Source organism: Pseudonaja textilis, chromosome 2, assembly GCF_049901715.1.
Source record: "Pseudonaja textilis isolate UNSWEBS1 chromosome 2, rPseTex1.2, whole genome shotgun sequence".
Taxonomy (NCBI): Eukaryota; Metazoa; Chordata; class Lepidosauria; order Squamata; family Elapidae; genus Pseudonaja; species Pseudonaja textilis.
The window spans coordinates 203,321,791-203,337,584 of record NC_141991.1 but is presented as its reverse complement, the minus strand read 5'-3'; the positions used below and the strand labels follow the sequence as shown (position 1 = coordinate 203,337,584).

The 15,794-nt window shown below is 34.1% G+C and overlaps 1 protein-coding gene and 1 long non-coding RNA gene across 5 annotated transcripts in view; both read left to right on the top strand.

The window, feature by feature from the left end:
- Positions 1-15,794, top strand: part of LOC148127328 (uncharacterized) — a 212,673-nt gene that overhangs the window by 116,671 nt on the left and 80,208 nt on the right. The gene's annotated exons all lie outside the window — the stretch shown is intronic.
- The window catches only part of MEGF10 (multiple EGF like domains 10), a 95,026-nt gene that overhangs the window by 30,337 nt on the left and 48,895 nt on the right, over positions 1-15,794 (top strand). The window lies entirely within an intron of this gene.

Below are 15,794 nucleotides of genomic sequence, written 5' to 3'. Positions count from 1 at the left end.
GTCCAGGCAATTGCCAAAAGCTAGTACTGACTTGAAGCACATACACAAAAGGTGCTAAAGTAGGAACAGGAAGTTCAAGTTTTGTCTTAGGGAGAAAATATTTAGACCTTTGGGCCAGTCATTCTCACTCTCAGCCCTAGCAAGAAGAGAACCGCCAGCGTGGCTGAATCAAAGCCGGGAAGGCAGCTGGGACGGAAGTGAAAAAGAAAAGAAAGGAAATATCTTGTAACAGCGTGCTTAGTCTTGGTAAGAATCACTCCAATTTCTGCAGTGGAATTTTCCTTGGAAAGTGGGACTCAAAGGAAGAAATTAGCTGCGATTAAGATCGGGAGTGACTGTCAGATTTAGTAAAGAAAAAAAAAGATATTGCAGCTAGAAGTAACTTTAAAAGTAAAGGACAGATTGGATTGATTAACCCAAATTTCTGGATTGTTTTTTACTACTACTCAACTTGAAGAACTTTGGGAAACTATTGGAAAACAATCTTATTCAGAGACATATCGATTGTAGTTAAAGTGTTTTAATTCAGTGAGTTTTGCTCTCTTTCAATAATCCAGCATGCTTTTGAACATCCCATTACAGCCTATTGTCTACAGTGTAATAGCAGCAGCCATCGGAGCAATAAATTCCTCCAACCCAGTAAATAACAGCTTCTAGTAAAACAATTCGCCCTTTCCTTACAGACTCTCAATACTACCTCATTACTTTAATCAAACACTGATTAATCCATCACCTCAAAACTTACAACTTTTCTACCTCATTACCTATATCAATGATTAGATAATCAATTTCTATAAAATAATTTATTAATGGTTTAATTGATTTATTGTTTTAATTGAGTCCAGGCTCCCTGAACTCCGGAGGCTCTCTGGAAGCTGGACACGGGCTCATTTCCTGCCTTCCCAAACTTCCAGGAGGCCTGTTTTTCACCATCCCTGAGCCTCCGCGCGCGCTCTGCACTTACTTGCCATGTGGAGACTCCTGGGAGGGATGGGAGGCGGGGCCAACCAGTCAAACTATGCAGAATCTTAGCTAGGGGTTCTCCCGGTGAACCCCCAGCAGCCCACCCCTGAACTACTTGTTCTAAGAAATATAACCCAGTTTGAAATGAAATTATTTCCTTCCTTGTTATACTTTTTCATCAGAATTTGGTTTGTTCATAATTTCATATATACTCCTATCATTAAAAGGGTTCAAAATCAGCTAGTACCATAGCTTTTTTCAAATTGAATCTTTTACTTATCACAAATATCCCATTATTATTAATTATAAAATCATTACAATTAAATGGTATATCCATATATATTACTCTAGAGAGGAATCCACCCATGGAATTAAGTATCCATGTTGACCATATAGCAGTATCTGTATGTAGGAATTATATAGGCTGGTAGAAGGATACAGTATTCAAAACATGGTTTTGAAATAAACCTTTACAACTTGTTACTATTCAGCATAAGTCATCCATTTTTTGTCAGTAAGAATTTAGTACTGTCACTTTTGAACGGTTTGTAAGTCAGAGTCAAATTTAAGTAATCATGTCTGTTAATACATTCAATTTTACTAAAATGTCAACAGTGGTGTAGGATTCCTTTCCTTGAACCATTTTCTTGATCTAACATATTAATTCTGTGCAATTTATTCAGACAAGAGTGAATTTAGTAGGTCTTAATCAGAAGAATATTTTAGCCTACTCATTTTTTATTTGATAGTAACTGTATATGGATAAAAAATCTCTGAACAAAGTGGCAGATGTATTTAATTCATTGCAAGAATTTTGAAGACAGTGGAGTTACAGTAGCAACTGAAAGGAGAATTACAGTACTTTGTCCTCTTAAAAGTGTGTTCCAGTATAACAGAAAGAAGTTAGTAAAGGGCAGACAAGAGGGCAAGGGTTAGAGACTTGTGTCTGGTGTGTAATTGAATATGTAATGGGAGGATGACTTAACTTTGAACTTAGTTTTGAGAGACAGTGGTTAGGTTGGAACCAATCCCTTATTTGATTTTCAAACAGAAAAAAAACCAGCTGCATGAAAGTGCTGGTTTGTTGTAAATATCAGTAGTCTTTTATCCCTTGTAGGGCAAATGGCAACTGCTGGAGTTTGTTATTATTTAAGTCTGCTAAGTTTGAACTGATCCATTTGTTTATCAGTTTCCTATCCTATATTTCATTCAGGTTGCCATGTGCAGGACTTATTTCTTTTATTATCAAATACAAAAGTGTGAAAATGTGACATAGACAATATCAAATGTATATTTCAACATGATTTCTGAGGTGAATAGAAGAAATCATTTCATAAGTTTAGATTTGTATATATCCTCTATATCTCCATGTCTAAGTGATGTTTAAAAAATTGTCAACATCAAGCTAGATTTAGTGTTCCCATTAACTTGGGAAACATAAATACATTGTGGTTGACAAATTTTGGTCCCTTTCAGTGTTTTGATTATTAATGGGTAAATATAATGCAAGTTCAGAAAAAAGACTCAGGTGATCCCTTTACATGATATGCTAATAAGCGTACAATCGTGCCTACAGTCCCTATCCTATTGTTCCCAATTATTCGTACCTATTTCCTGTATTCATACTTATGTTTATTCTTATCTCTATTATCTTGTAAGTGATTGACAAATCAAATCAAATAAAAATAAATAAATAAAATTGCTAGTTGCTATTTTAATTTTACTGACTTGCTAAGGTTATACTAGATATTGATATTACTTAGATAGGGTAATATTACAAATTAACAAATAATGCTGTAGTAATTAAAACACAACCATTATATGACAGTTGCATAGGATGCCAAAGTAATATAATTCCTGGTTTTTGCATAAAATCTATTTCATTGCACATACTTTTGCTTGCTTTCTTACCACCTTGAGATTTCCCATCCCATGAAATTATTTCTGGAAAATGAAATGAATTGTTATATGATTATCATTATTGTTATAATGATAACAATAATTTTATGAAAAAAATATGTACCAAACATACTTTAAAATGTATTCAGTTATTAATAAATGCTTGTACTAAGACCCAAGAGAACTAATAATAATAATAAAAAATCAGATTGCATTGAAAATATTATGCCTTCTCCCAGATGCAACTTTTAACATTCAGAAGAGTTTTAGGTACTTTTGCCAGGAAGAACAATCTTTTTTACCTGGACTTACTTCCTAGGTCAGATTAGCAAACATTACATGAATAGGTCTTACAGATTTCACAACTAGGTTACTCCAGAGCTTGCTTCAATTCAGCCCCTTTCTATTGCATGTACATAAACAAATGATACTGAACACTGATTTTTTTTGTCAATGCTGCTGATGGGATGCCTTCAGGATGGCTAAAGGAACATAGTTTTTTTTTTTCTCCAAGCACCTTGCTGATGCTTCCCAGGATCTGCCATCAGAATGAACCATTTCACTCCACTGAATGGTTGAGATAGCACTGATAATGTCTTTTTTCCTTTCATAATGGCTTTGGACCTACTTTAATGAAATACTAAAGCTTTGTTTTTGTCTGTAAAAGAGCCAAGTGATGTGCCATAGTTTCTCAACTTCTCAAGTAACTTCTGATTCTCCCCCCCTTGCCCCTTCTTTTCTAGTTCTTTCTAAGATCAGCCACGATTTCCCTGCATTTTGCCTTTCATGTTGTTTCTAAACAGAGTTCTTTTATATCTTACCCTGAAGGTACACTCAAACCAGTCCCAAACATTGAATTTCTCACCATTGCTCTGCTTTGTAATAATTAGTCATAGAATCAATGAACATTTGTTTTAATGATTTAATAAGCACATATTACAAGTTTAAACATTATTTCAAACAAAAAATTAAGAAAAAGATCAGAATGTAATGTCCCCCAAAGTAGGTTGGTAAAAATATGTTATTTTATGCTTCTATATGCTTGTCTTTGGCCCATCAAAAGATATTTCTAGAGCCTGAAATGTGTTTTATGAAAACAGTTAAAAAAGAATGCTATGTTACTGAAAACACTGTGAAATAATATATCTCTACAAATATTTTCTGTTCAACAAAGCAGTTGATATTTATATTCTGACATAAAATCAAGTTATTAAAAGTTTATTCCCTGTATATAGTAGATCAATATCATTTCAGATTAAAAGAAAACAACAAGCCAGCCCTTAGAATTTGGATATCAGTTTACAGTTTTGTCAGAATTACATTAAGAGAAAGATTTCTAAAGCAGTTGGAACATTGATTGCTATTTCAATTTCAGAATTTATGGTGAAAAGAAGCCACAATAAAAGCAATTACATGATAATTATAATCTTAATAAATGTGATTAGAGACTATTCATCAACAGAAGTAATATAAGATTATTATTATTGTTTAGCGTATGATGAGAACATGACAGAAGAGAAGTAACATCTACACAGTCCACGTAAAACTTCTATGGAGGTATAGCAGTGGCCTCATAACTGGATGTCCAATTCCAGGTGATTGCCTGTGGCATTGCTTCATGCAGATCTTCTAGGGAACCAAAGAGCATATGTTGTGAGCAATCTTGCACATAGTATCGTAATTTGCATATCAGCAAGTTTGCATATCACCACACTCTCAAAAAGGGGAATTTCCATCCCTACTGAGAGGCACTTTTTCCAGTATCACACCTAATTCTATTCAATTTCAAACAGACAAAGTGAGGCAGATAAAAATCAGATGATTTGGTAGAGGGATCACTAATGGTCAGGCAAGAAGAAGATACCTTGGATCATTTCTCACTCCAGGTATTTTTGGGTTTAAGCTGGGTAGATGTTAAGGGAATATCTGTTTTCAAAGCTTGCCTACAGGATTTCAAACTTGTGATGGATTGTGCATTATCCTGGTAAATAGGGAGGACTTTGTTGTTCATATCCTTGGCCATAGCCGAATGAAAGCTTGTTGTCATCTAGGGTGGGGAAATATTACTGAGTAATGGTAACCACTGCAGAGGAATGAGAGAAATAATCACCCATGTCTGTAGCATTCCTTAAGCTACACATGTTCCCTGAGTAGTGCTAATTGGGTGACAACCACCAGATGCAGTTGTACTGCTCTTTTGGGCCATGACAAACAAAGTGCATAAAATCAAATACAAGATTATTACCTTTTATTTAAAGACAGGCAGTCCATCTAGATTTCAGGATGCTAAAACAAACTGCACCTTGAATTAGATGCAGAGGCAGACTGGCAATCAGTGCAGATTGTAGAACAGAAGTGTAAATATGTGCTCTTCTAACAGCTAGCAATCTGTATTGCTGCATTCTGCACCAGTTTGTTTATTTATTTAGGATATAGCAATGTTACAATAATCTGGAGACTACAATTAGGAGGCTAACACATAGTTCTGGTTGCTTGAGACTGCTAGCCCATTCTATTCACTGTCATGCACTATCCATGGTGCACCATAGGGGATGACCTAGCTTCACACCAGAAAGAAAGATGAGCAGCATCTTGTAGCATCATCTGGGGCCCTCTCCCTCCACTGAAGCCACCTTGCAAACAGGTATCACCTCTGAGAAGATCCAGCATTCTGACAGTCCACATGAAGCACCAGCTGGTCTTTCTACCAAAGTGGTACCTATTTATCTACTTGCATATAACATGCTTTCAAACTGTTAGGTGGGCAGAAGCTGAGGTGACTGATGCTAAGACAGTGCTAGGACTTGAACCAATGAAACAGAGACTATCTAGGCTTCCGGTGGCACTTCCTTCAAAGATGAACCAAAGACCGTGATCATGCGTGGCTTCGATCTGTGCTTATCCTGTTGGAGGGTCCCAACGGGACTGGATCCATCTCAGACCCCTCCGGAGGGGTGGGGGAAGAGGGGGAGACTGCCAGCCAGGTTGAGGGGAGCTGCATCTCCCCTCCCTGGCTAGGTATACTCCCCTTGAAGACAGGAGGTAGCGGCATTTTTAATGGCTGCCCAAGGACGGAAAGTTTCCGAGACTTAAGTGTGTGCTGGAGTGGTGAAGTGGTGAGTGGTATGTAACCAGGCAAAGGATTTTGGATTTTTCTTTTCACAACTCTGTGAACCAGAAGGAAAGAGCCCTCATTTAAGAATATGGCAGCAGCAAATGGAAGATAAGAGGAAATTATAAGGTAAATAAAAAACCGGACCATAAAAGGACTATAACAGAATTCGAGACCAAATTTAAAATAAAATACAGAAATTGCCATTAATTAGGCATTGGATAGAATGCTGGACTTTCCCAGAATTGACTATATTTAAAAGAGCTAATGATTGAAAATTAGCAGAATTAATACAATTGAAAAGAGAAAAAAGAACTTTGAAAAGTAGAACATGATATAGAATGCCATCTAATGGTTAAAGGCACTTTTTCTCTTATTATTTCATGGAAAATTACTCTTTACAAATGTATGAATGAGAAATGAAATGAAATAAAAGACTATATTATAACAATAACCCTGGAAGCACCAAAAAGGAAGATTGCAGCAAAGGGACAAGTGAAGATAATATCTTGGGACTGTTTGGTGTTGATTGTGACAAGGAGACAGAAGGATTAATAAGAGGAATTGAGATAAATGGATATTTTTGGCAAAGACTAAAATAAAAGACTCTGACTTTTAATAAAATAAAGAATAACTCAACTGATTAAAAAAATGGAAGAAATGGGCAAAGAATTCAAATTGGAACTGCAAACTGTGAGAGGAATGTTAAAAGAAAGAATGGAAATATTGGACATAGTGGCAGAAAAATTAATGGCAATGCAGTTCACAGAAGAACAAAGAAAGTTTAAGGAGGAGTTCAAAACTTATTGGGAATTACCTTCAGATTATTATATAATGATATGGTTATATGAACATCTCTGGAATAAATGTAAGATTTATTGTAGATTGGGAGATATACTGTGTGGATTCTGAATATATTAGTTATATTTTATTTTTACTCTTTTTTGTTTGTTTATTATATATCAGCTTTGAGAAAGTTAATGAAGATAGTAACGTAAAATAAAGTAGGTGGTAAGTTGAAAATGGAAATAATAGGGGATAAAGAGTGGAAAATATATGTGAGGATGGAATGTTTTTGATATTGAATTAATGAATTCAAATATGAAGTGAGAACTTATTTAACGATCAGTGGAATAGATAATGATTTGATATGAAATTAGATAAGAAAGTTGGAAATGTAATTATGACTATGCATGAATGTTGTAACCTGTTGCTCACTTAAAGAGATGTGTAAAAAATAAAAAAATAAAAAACTTTTTATAAAAAGAAGAAACAGAAACTATCTCCAGCATCATTAAGCCATTGTGCCTTCCCTCTGTACAAATGAAGCTTCTCAGGGCAGTCCCATTACAGTAGTCCAATATGGAGGTAACTAGGACATGTGTGACTGAGCAGAGAGTCCTGATCTACAATGCTGTGCAATGCAAAGGCCCTCCCAGTCACAATTGCCACCTATTCCCTGAGCAGGAATTGTGTGTCAAGGAGGATCCTCAATTAGCATACTAGGTCTGCTTGGTCAGTGCCACCCTATTCAGCATTAAATATGGCATAATCCTAAAACCAATAGGATCCAAAACTCAAAGCCATTCAGTCTTCCCAATGTTCAGTTGAAATCTGTTGGACAGATTGTGTGGAATGGTTTATGTTCAAATCATTCCTCAAACATTACCCCAATCATCTCGCCTGCATTTACTGTACAACAAGTCTGGCATCCAGCTGCTAGCAAATCCAAGTGATTTTCTCCAACAGATGTTGGGCAATTTCCTTGGAACATTCCTACATGAGGTTCTTGAAGTTCCCTTTACACAAGTGAGTTTGTGACATCAGATACAGAGCTCAATAGGCTCTATAACAGCAGAGAACTACTTTGATTCCCCTTACTGCCACAAGGTAATACCTGTCAATGCGATGTGTGAAATCATAAATGAGACACGTATTCTATTACACCAGAAATGCATATAACCTCTCCTCAGCCTGCCTTCTTCCTTCTTCTCAAATATAGAATATATACTATGGTATAGAATTCTTTATTGTCCAAGTGTGATTGGATACACAAGGAATTTGTTGTGGTGCATATGCTCCCAGTGTGCATAAAAGAAAAGAATATTTGTATATATCATAAAAAAAAGTTTAGTCGGGACACTTGTAAGTCTATTGCCACCAACAGTGCACTTAAATAATGCACTTAAATCTACTTTAAATGAGAATATCCTGTTTTTACTGAATTTAGGCAAATCAACAATTTAGGCCTACCAGATTTTAAAAATCTGGATAATAGCAGCAAAGAGTGAGCATTACCATGTGCCTGTTTGCTCCTATTTAATGAAAAAAATTTTTTTACAGCCTAGATCAGTTAGTTCTATGTTGTATTTTGAAATTTCAAGGAATTTCAAAAGATGTTTAAGGCTTCAGCTTCCTGATAACAGTATAATTGTAGTTTCCTGAAGCATAGTAATAGCAAAAGATAAAATATAAGAGATAGGAAACTGCTTTATGATAATAAATATCATAAAAAGCTGGAATCAGCCATCCATTTTTGGCATCCTGATACCATTATGCCATTTTACATTAAACACCTGAAAACTTGCAAGATCACAGTTGAAATCATGTAAGTTCTGATATAAAATGATTGAATCTCATGAGATTCTGTAAGATCTCAGTATATTTTCATGTGAAAATCTTGACTTTGGAGATTTAAAAAATCCTTCAGTTGGACCTCTCATTCCCATGTATATTGAATAGCCTATTTGTGATTTATATTGACTGATGGTAGCTTTCTAGGGTGTCAAATCCCCCTTTTCCTAACACTGTGCCCTGCATTGAATGTGTGATCTTCTGAATGCAAAGCATGTATTCAGAAACTGAGCTGATATTTCTTGTTAAGGCATGACAGATAACAAAACAGAAACAAAACTCCATGTCTTTTTGCTTTTGGAGCGCATGTTTATTATGGAAATTTTCAGACACAATCTTCATGCTTCCCTGCAGTGTCATTTACCATCAAGAATGTCTGTAAAGGTCTTGTAAAGTTCCATACTGTCAATTATTTTTCTCACAGGATCTGGCAGATGCAGAAGAGAGTAGAAACAGCAGTTTTTGGCACAATTTCTGTGGGATATTCACACGAAGTACAACCTCTGCCAGATTCTCAGAGAAGCATTTCATTTTTAATCAACTGCTGAAAGACTGAACTCAACCAAAGTAGGCAATTGCATTTTCTCAACCCAGAAGCAGAATAATCAAGGAATCAAAGAAAAAAACAACTAAACTACAATTTTTTAAAACTGAACCTGTATAGAAGTCGTATTAAAGCATCAGCTGAATATTAGGCCATTTTCTGGACTTATACAATAAGAATCAGACCTGGGTTTGAGATATATTCTCTCTGAATTCTGTTACTGGTGTTTCATGCCATCATTCAGTAGACTAATTCTGGCACAACCCTTGTCCTTTCTTAAGGACAGTAACACAATCTTTCATCTGGTTATTGTTCATTGGTCTCCCTCAGAGTTTAATCTTCATGCTATTTTATATTTACTTGGAATTAGAAAGATAAATTGTGTAATGAGTGAGAAATGCCTCTTGTGTGGGAATATTCAAAATACTTCTTGTGTGGGGATATTTGGGCGTAGAATTTGTCCTATGTCTTCAGAATTTGGCAACATTTTTGCACTCAACCATGGTCCAGGAAACTCAAATAATGGTTGGATTTCTTTAGTGCTTTATTCTGATGAGAATTTATATGCCAGTTAAAAAAACGCATAATTGTTTGTATATCTTAATTATATCTAGGTTGGATATGAAGCTATTTTTGAAAAATGAAAAATCCAAAGAGTTCAAAACACAGCAGGATTTCAAAGTTGCTTCAAGCTGAGCCAAATTTATAGAAACCAAGCTCAGTTCAATGTAATAATATATATTAATACATCCTTGATGGATATTTCCACTTGAATATATTCATTTAACCAAACTGAAATGAAAATTAGTCCATTCCTTTAACCTGAACATTTTGAATTTTCTTTTTGATTTCCAAAGTATGAGCTATCCATCCAATTTTAAATCAACTGCAAATATGACAGTCATTCCTCCCATATTCTTATTCAAGTGATTCATTAAAAAATACCAAAGTCTACATCACCTTTGTGGTACAATATTAGGTTTGCCCCACCAGTCTGATGAAGTTTTAATGAATACACTTTGAGTACAATTTGCTATCCAGCTGTGTTTTCACTTAGTTGTCATGCCAGCCAGCCAGCACTTAACTAGCTTGTTAATCAGAATGCCATGGCTAGTTTGTCAAATGCTTTACTGGAATTCCATCTACAGCATTCCCACAATCTGCTAAGAAAATTATCCAATCAAAAATTGAAATAAGATGGATCTGGGAAGACTTTTTTTTTGCCTAATCCATGCCTAATTATTGCATTGCTTTCATGGTGCTTATTACTCAGTCTGTTTATGAATTATTCTAGAAGCTGTTCTGATGTTTGTTTCATTGCTTCTCTATTCCTCTACTTTAGAACATAAGAGTAATATTTTTCTGCCTTCAATTATCTGCCCACCAAGCCACACAACACCACACCCATCAAGCCATGCCCACAGAACCAGTAGTAAAAAAAATTTGAATCCCACCACTGGTCCAAATCCATTTGGCATTGTTTCTTTAACATCTCATTATCTATGACCAGAAAATGACAAAAGGTATGCTTACTTTGTCCCCTCTTCGTTTAGCACTGAGCTTGATTTGTTGTCTGCAAGATTGCTAATCTGAGGTCTTTCTTCCCAGGTTTATAATGCATTTCCTATAAATATTTCCTGTTTTCTGCTATAATGGTAAAATCTGCTTCACTAATCCTTGCTTGGGTCAGACTTGTTCTCAAGAATGCTTAGACTTCCAGTTAGAATATTTCAATTCCAACAATTCTGTAACATGTTTTGGTTTACCTTGAATTTTAGTCCTATCCACTGCAGTCCTGTCACTTCATCCTATTGCTCACAGCTGACTGGCAGAATTTATTCTATCTAGAATCAAAATAGGAAATGACTATTCTGCCTTTTCTTTGTTTTCTTTCTTTAAAGAATGAATGTTACCTCCATTAAGAGACTGATATGGTAGATTCCTCTTCTTATAAGAAGCTCTTTTTAAGCACCTTTGCCAACCAGCCTCAACTCATTCTGAGCATTCACTTTTCTGATACCATGGAATTAACTCTGAAGTACCTGTAGGCTATGTCCTATACAGGTTCTTTTTTCTTCAGATTCTTGATAGGGGTTTTTTTTTGTACAACATATTGTTTTCTTCCATTCTCTTCTATTTTTACTCTTCTTTGGAACTTTTTGCAATTGTGCTTTTAGGATCTTCCTTTTAAAGAACTTCCAACATCTGTCTCCCTTCCCTCTCTGAAGGAGAAAAAAACTCAGGAATTTCCTGAAAGGACTATGCTTGGCAGAGTTTATATTCCAGCATATGTTGGGGTAATTAAAATCTGCTATTACTGTACTTCATGCTTCTTTCATAGACCTGGCTCTGAACATATTTTGAATAATGCAGATGACTATAAAATCATGAATAAAAACATCCTGGTATGTTTAGAAAGTGAAATGAATGAACTTGGCTACACATGATTATCACCTAAATTAGTAATCTTAATCTGCCAAGATTTTATATTGCATATAATGTTACTTTTCAATGGAACTGGCTGAGATCATTTTGTGGCAGCCAAAATTATGGTACCAATAATAGTACCAAAATTACATTAAAGTGCACAACTTTTGCTTGTGCATTAGATTCTGATAATATAACATGGTGGCTACCCCAATGGAAAGAAATAAGCGTTGTCTCAGCTATTGTTGGAAAATACCATAACTGCCCAAATGTCACTAAAATAATAAAATAATTTTCCAAATAATATTTGGAAAATAGTAACTAAAGTTCTGCATATTTTCAAGGGAGGATTTTTTAAAAATACATATTACTAAATAAATTCAATATTTACTATACTTTAAAGTAAACTATACTTTTATAACTTTCAGGAAAATAATTTTTGATATGACTATGTTGTAATCCCATTTCATTTATGGACATTTTTCTATTTCATTTACTTCATAAAGCAGAAAATAAACATGTTAATTAAAATATAAATGATAATAATTGACATCTTAGCTATTAATTAATTGAGGTAGACCAGGATTAGACATTTTCAGTAAGTAAATCACTTTTTTTACTACTCAGACATGAAAAACAAAAAAAGGAATGGAGTTACTTTTATAGTGACATCTGAAAAGACACTGAAGATGGAAACAGACATGAAAAGACAAGGAAAATCTTCCAAAAGGTCTCTATATTCAGAAGGAGGTTCCAATCTTGAACTATAATGCTAAAGGACACCAATGGACAGATAGTAACTGATTCAAAGAATTTAAAGGAAAGATAGAAAGAATGAAATATTGTACAATAGGGGTTTCAATATGAAAAATCTTCATCCTTAGGATTAGGTCCTGTGCACATTGGTCAGCAAATGTTTTCCAATAATTTCAATAATTTGCAGCATCTTTGGCATCATTCCAAGGGTCATTAATAAACTTAAGATCTTCCTGAAGTGTTTGGCACCATGTTTGGCATCAAATTTATGTCAGAAAATTGATCCAATGAAAATGGAGATAGATTACCATCTTATTCACTGATTTAAAGTGGTAGAGTTCAGAAGAGACTTCATGAATTTTCCTAGTATTGTTAGGAATGAACTAACAATGCTAGGGAAAATGACTAATTAAAATTACTAGGAATGAGGATAAAGATGGTATGGTTGATATTACACTTTTTAAATAGGATGACTTACATTGACTGGCATCCTATTTAGGCAGAAGAGTAGGATTGTTGGCATTTATGTAAGCAAGAAATAATCAGTAAAAAAATAAAACAAAAACCCTAACTGCCTTCAGGGATTTTGTATTTTTGCAAAGGGATGCTGAAAGGATATAGGAAGGTAGGAAATGAAGCTGCTATATGAGCATAGAAGAGTTTTTAAACACGGCAAGCCAACCAGAATTAGATTTTATCTCACTATTAAAAGACATCACTGATGCTAATAATACAATTCCATGCTCATGGTCAGTGGTATGGGAATCACAACAGATAACAATAACATCAAAGTCACCACTAAATGTAGCTCAGTGGTAAGCCACACTCATATTTGTGTTTTCTAAGTTTGCTGTCATCATGATTCTCTTCCCACACCATATTTCCTGTTTTCAGTACATGTTTAAACAAGCTTGCTATCTTCCTAAAAGTTCTTCAGTATTGCATGTTACAATTTATTTATGAATATTGTGAAAAAAATAAAAATACAGTTTTAAAAAAATTATATATGAATAATATTTGTTCATATATTTTTTTGCCTTCATGGCTCAAAAATAAATAAATTGAATGATGAATATGTTAAATGGGAAAAAAAACCCTACAATGTAATAAAATAAAATAGGAACAAAAGATTCTAGAGGAAACTAGATATGAAAGGAATTATACATACAGCAATGTGAATATATATTGCTTGAATACACATGAAACATAAATTGAGATCTTTTTTTTGTAACTAAAATAGCAACAATGATTGAAGAATATAACAGAATCCTAAAAAATACCCAATTTATTATGGCATAAGTTTCTGTCAATCATTCCAGTGTTATTTTACAAACAAATGTTGCCATAGTATAGATACAGTAATACATCCAAATTATCCAAATTATCAATCACCCATATCTTTCAATAATATGTCACATTCGGGACTTCCGGTTTGAGCTTCTTCGGCAACAGACCAAAACCTCATCTCTGCAAGGCTTCGATCCATGCTCGCCTCTGGAGCACCCCGAGCCGGCTGGTTTTGGGGCTAAGCCACCCCTTAGAGGTGGTGAAAAAGGGGGAGACTGCTTGCAGGGTTGAGGAGAGCCGCATCTCTCCTCCCCAGCTGGCCATTACTCCCTTTCCCGAAGGCGGTTGTAGCGGTGGTCAGAAATGGCCACCACAAAGAAGAACTCGACCAGAAAAGAATGTGCAGGAGGAAGATAAGAAAAGAAAGTTTTGGTTGACCGGGTCAAACAGCAAAAGCAACAAATAAGGTACCCTGGAATTGAAACTATTAAAAAAAACCAATAACATTGTTCCCTAAGAAGATTTTTAAGCTGCGAAGGAGAGAGAAAAGGGAAAAGATTTGATTTTTTTTTCTCCTTTTCCTATACTGACAGCTAAGAGACTTAACCAAGAAATTGGAAAAAAATCCACTTTGACATTAATAGGCATTTAATGCTGAAAATAAAAAGTCAAAGGGATAATAAAGATTTCTGGATAATCAAAAGAAAAGGGGGGAAAGAGAATGGAAAGTTTAAGATTGGGAAAAACAACTCCAAAAAATAATATATAGAGAGTGAAAAATAAGTATAAAATCAGAAAGCAACAGAAGAGGGAAATTCAGAAGAGAGAATTAGAAGTAGAGAGACAAGGAGGTAAAAGGGGGAGGGAAAAGATGAGAGGGAAGAAAGAAAGGAAAAGAAGTTATAAAGGACAGAAACAAAATATAGAGAAACAGGGCCTATTTAGAGATAATGGATGAAAATTTAATGGAAAAGGGGATTCTGCAAAGTTACATAAGATGGTATTGTTATATTAGAAACAGAAATAATTTTAGAAAATATGAAACAATGTATGATTAAAATGTTTGATAAAATAGCTATTGTAATTCAGTGGAATGCTTGTCAATAAACAAATGTAACAAAATGAATATTTAATGATTTACAAAACATATGTGAAGAGAAATAAGGGAAAAATTAATTATGGAGATTATATGTGTCTTTAAGGAAGTATGATATTTAATTGAAAAGAAATGTTAAAGATGTTAAGATTTTAATGATTATTAGTGATAGAACTGAATTGGAATGGAATGAGGGTTTCTATATATATATATATTTATAATCTATTTTTTTTAAGAATATAGTGTGTATTATAAGAATGTACCAAACAGAATTTGATTGGAAGTTATGTATTATGTATTATATTGAAGGTCATAACCTTAAGGTATATATTGAAGTTTAAATAAGAGTTGAATGGATGTAATTAAAAGATATAAAGATGTCATACTCCAATTAGTAACTACAGGAGAAAATTTGTTTAATGAGAAAAGATAATATGAAATTGAAACAGAACAGACAAAAGTATAAATATAATGATTTGAATTGAGATGAGATAATCAAAATAAAATTGAGAAAACTAAAAGAGGGGAAAAACCATATAGAAAATGTAGAATAGTATAAGATATAGAATAGAACACAAAAAGGAGCATGAAATTGAGTTTTGTGTCTGTATAAAGAAGTTCAACCCGGGACCATGCTATTTTCAAAAAAGATGTTTTACTTGTATTTTGTATGTGTGAAAACCCAAATAAAACTTTATTAAAAGAAATAATATGTCACATTCATTTTATTATATTCTTTCTATTATGGATAAAGAATGTGCAAGTATTTAGTTGAATAGTAAGGGTAATCCTGCTGCCAATGTGGTTTTTCAGCCCATCCATAGATTTCTTCCCATTATATTTAAAATTTGCATGCATTATGAGACTGAACAACAGCCAAATCCATAGCCACACACCCAAACAATCAAACCACTTGTCTCTTTCACAGAAAGAAAAAAATAGAGCAGTTTGCTTCTTCTACACAACCCACAATCCATGTATATTCCTTTTATAAACATAACAAATCCTTTGAAAACTATTAGAGGAAATCAGTAGAACTGAATTAAATGAAAATTTGGGGAACTAAGGAAAAACAA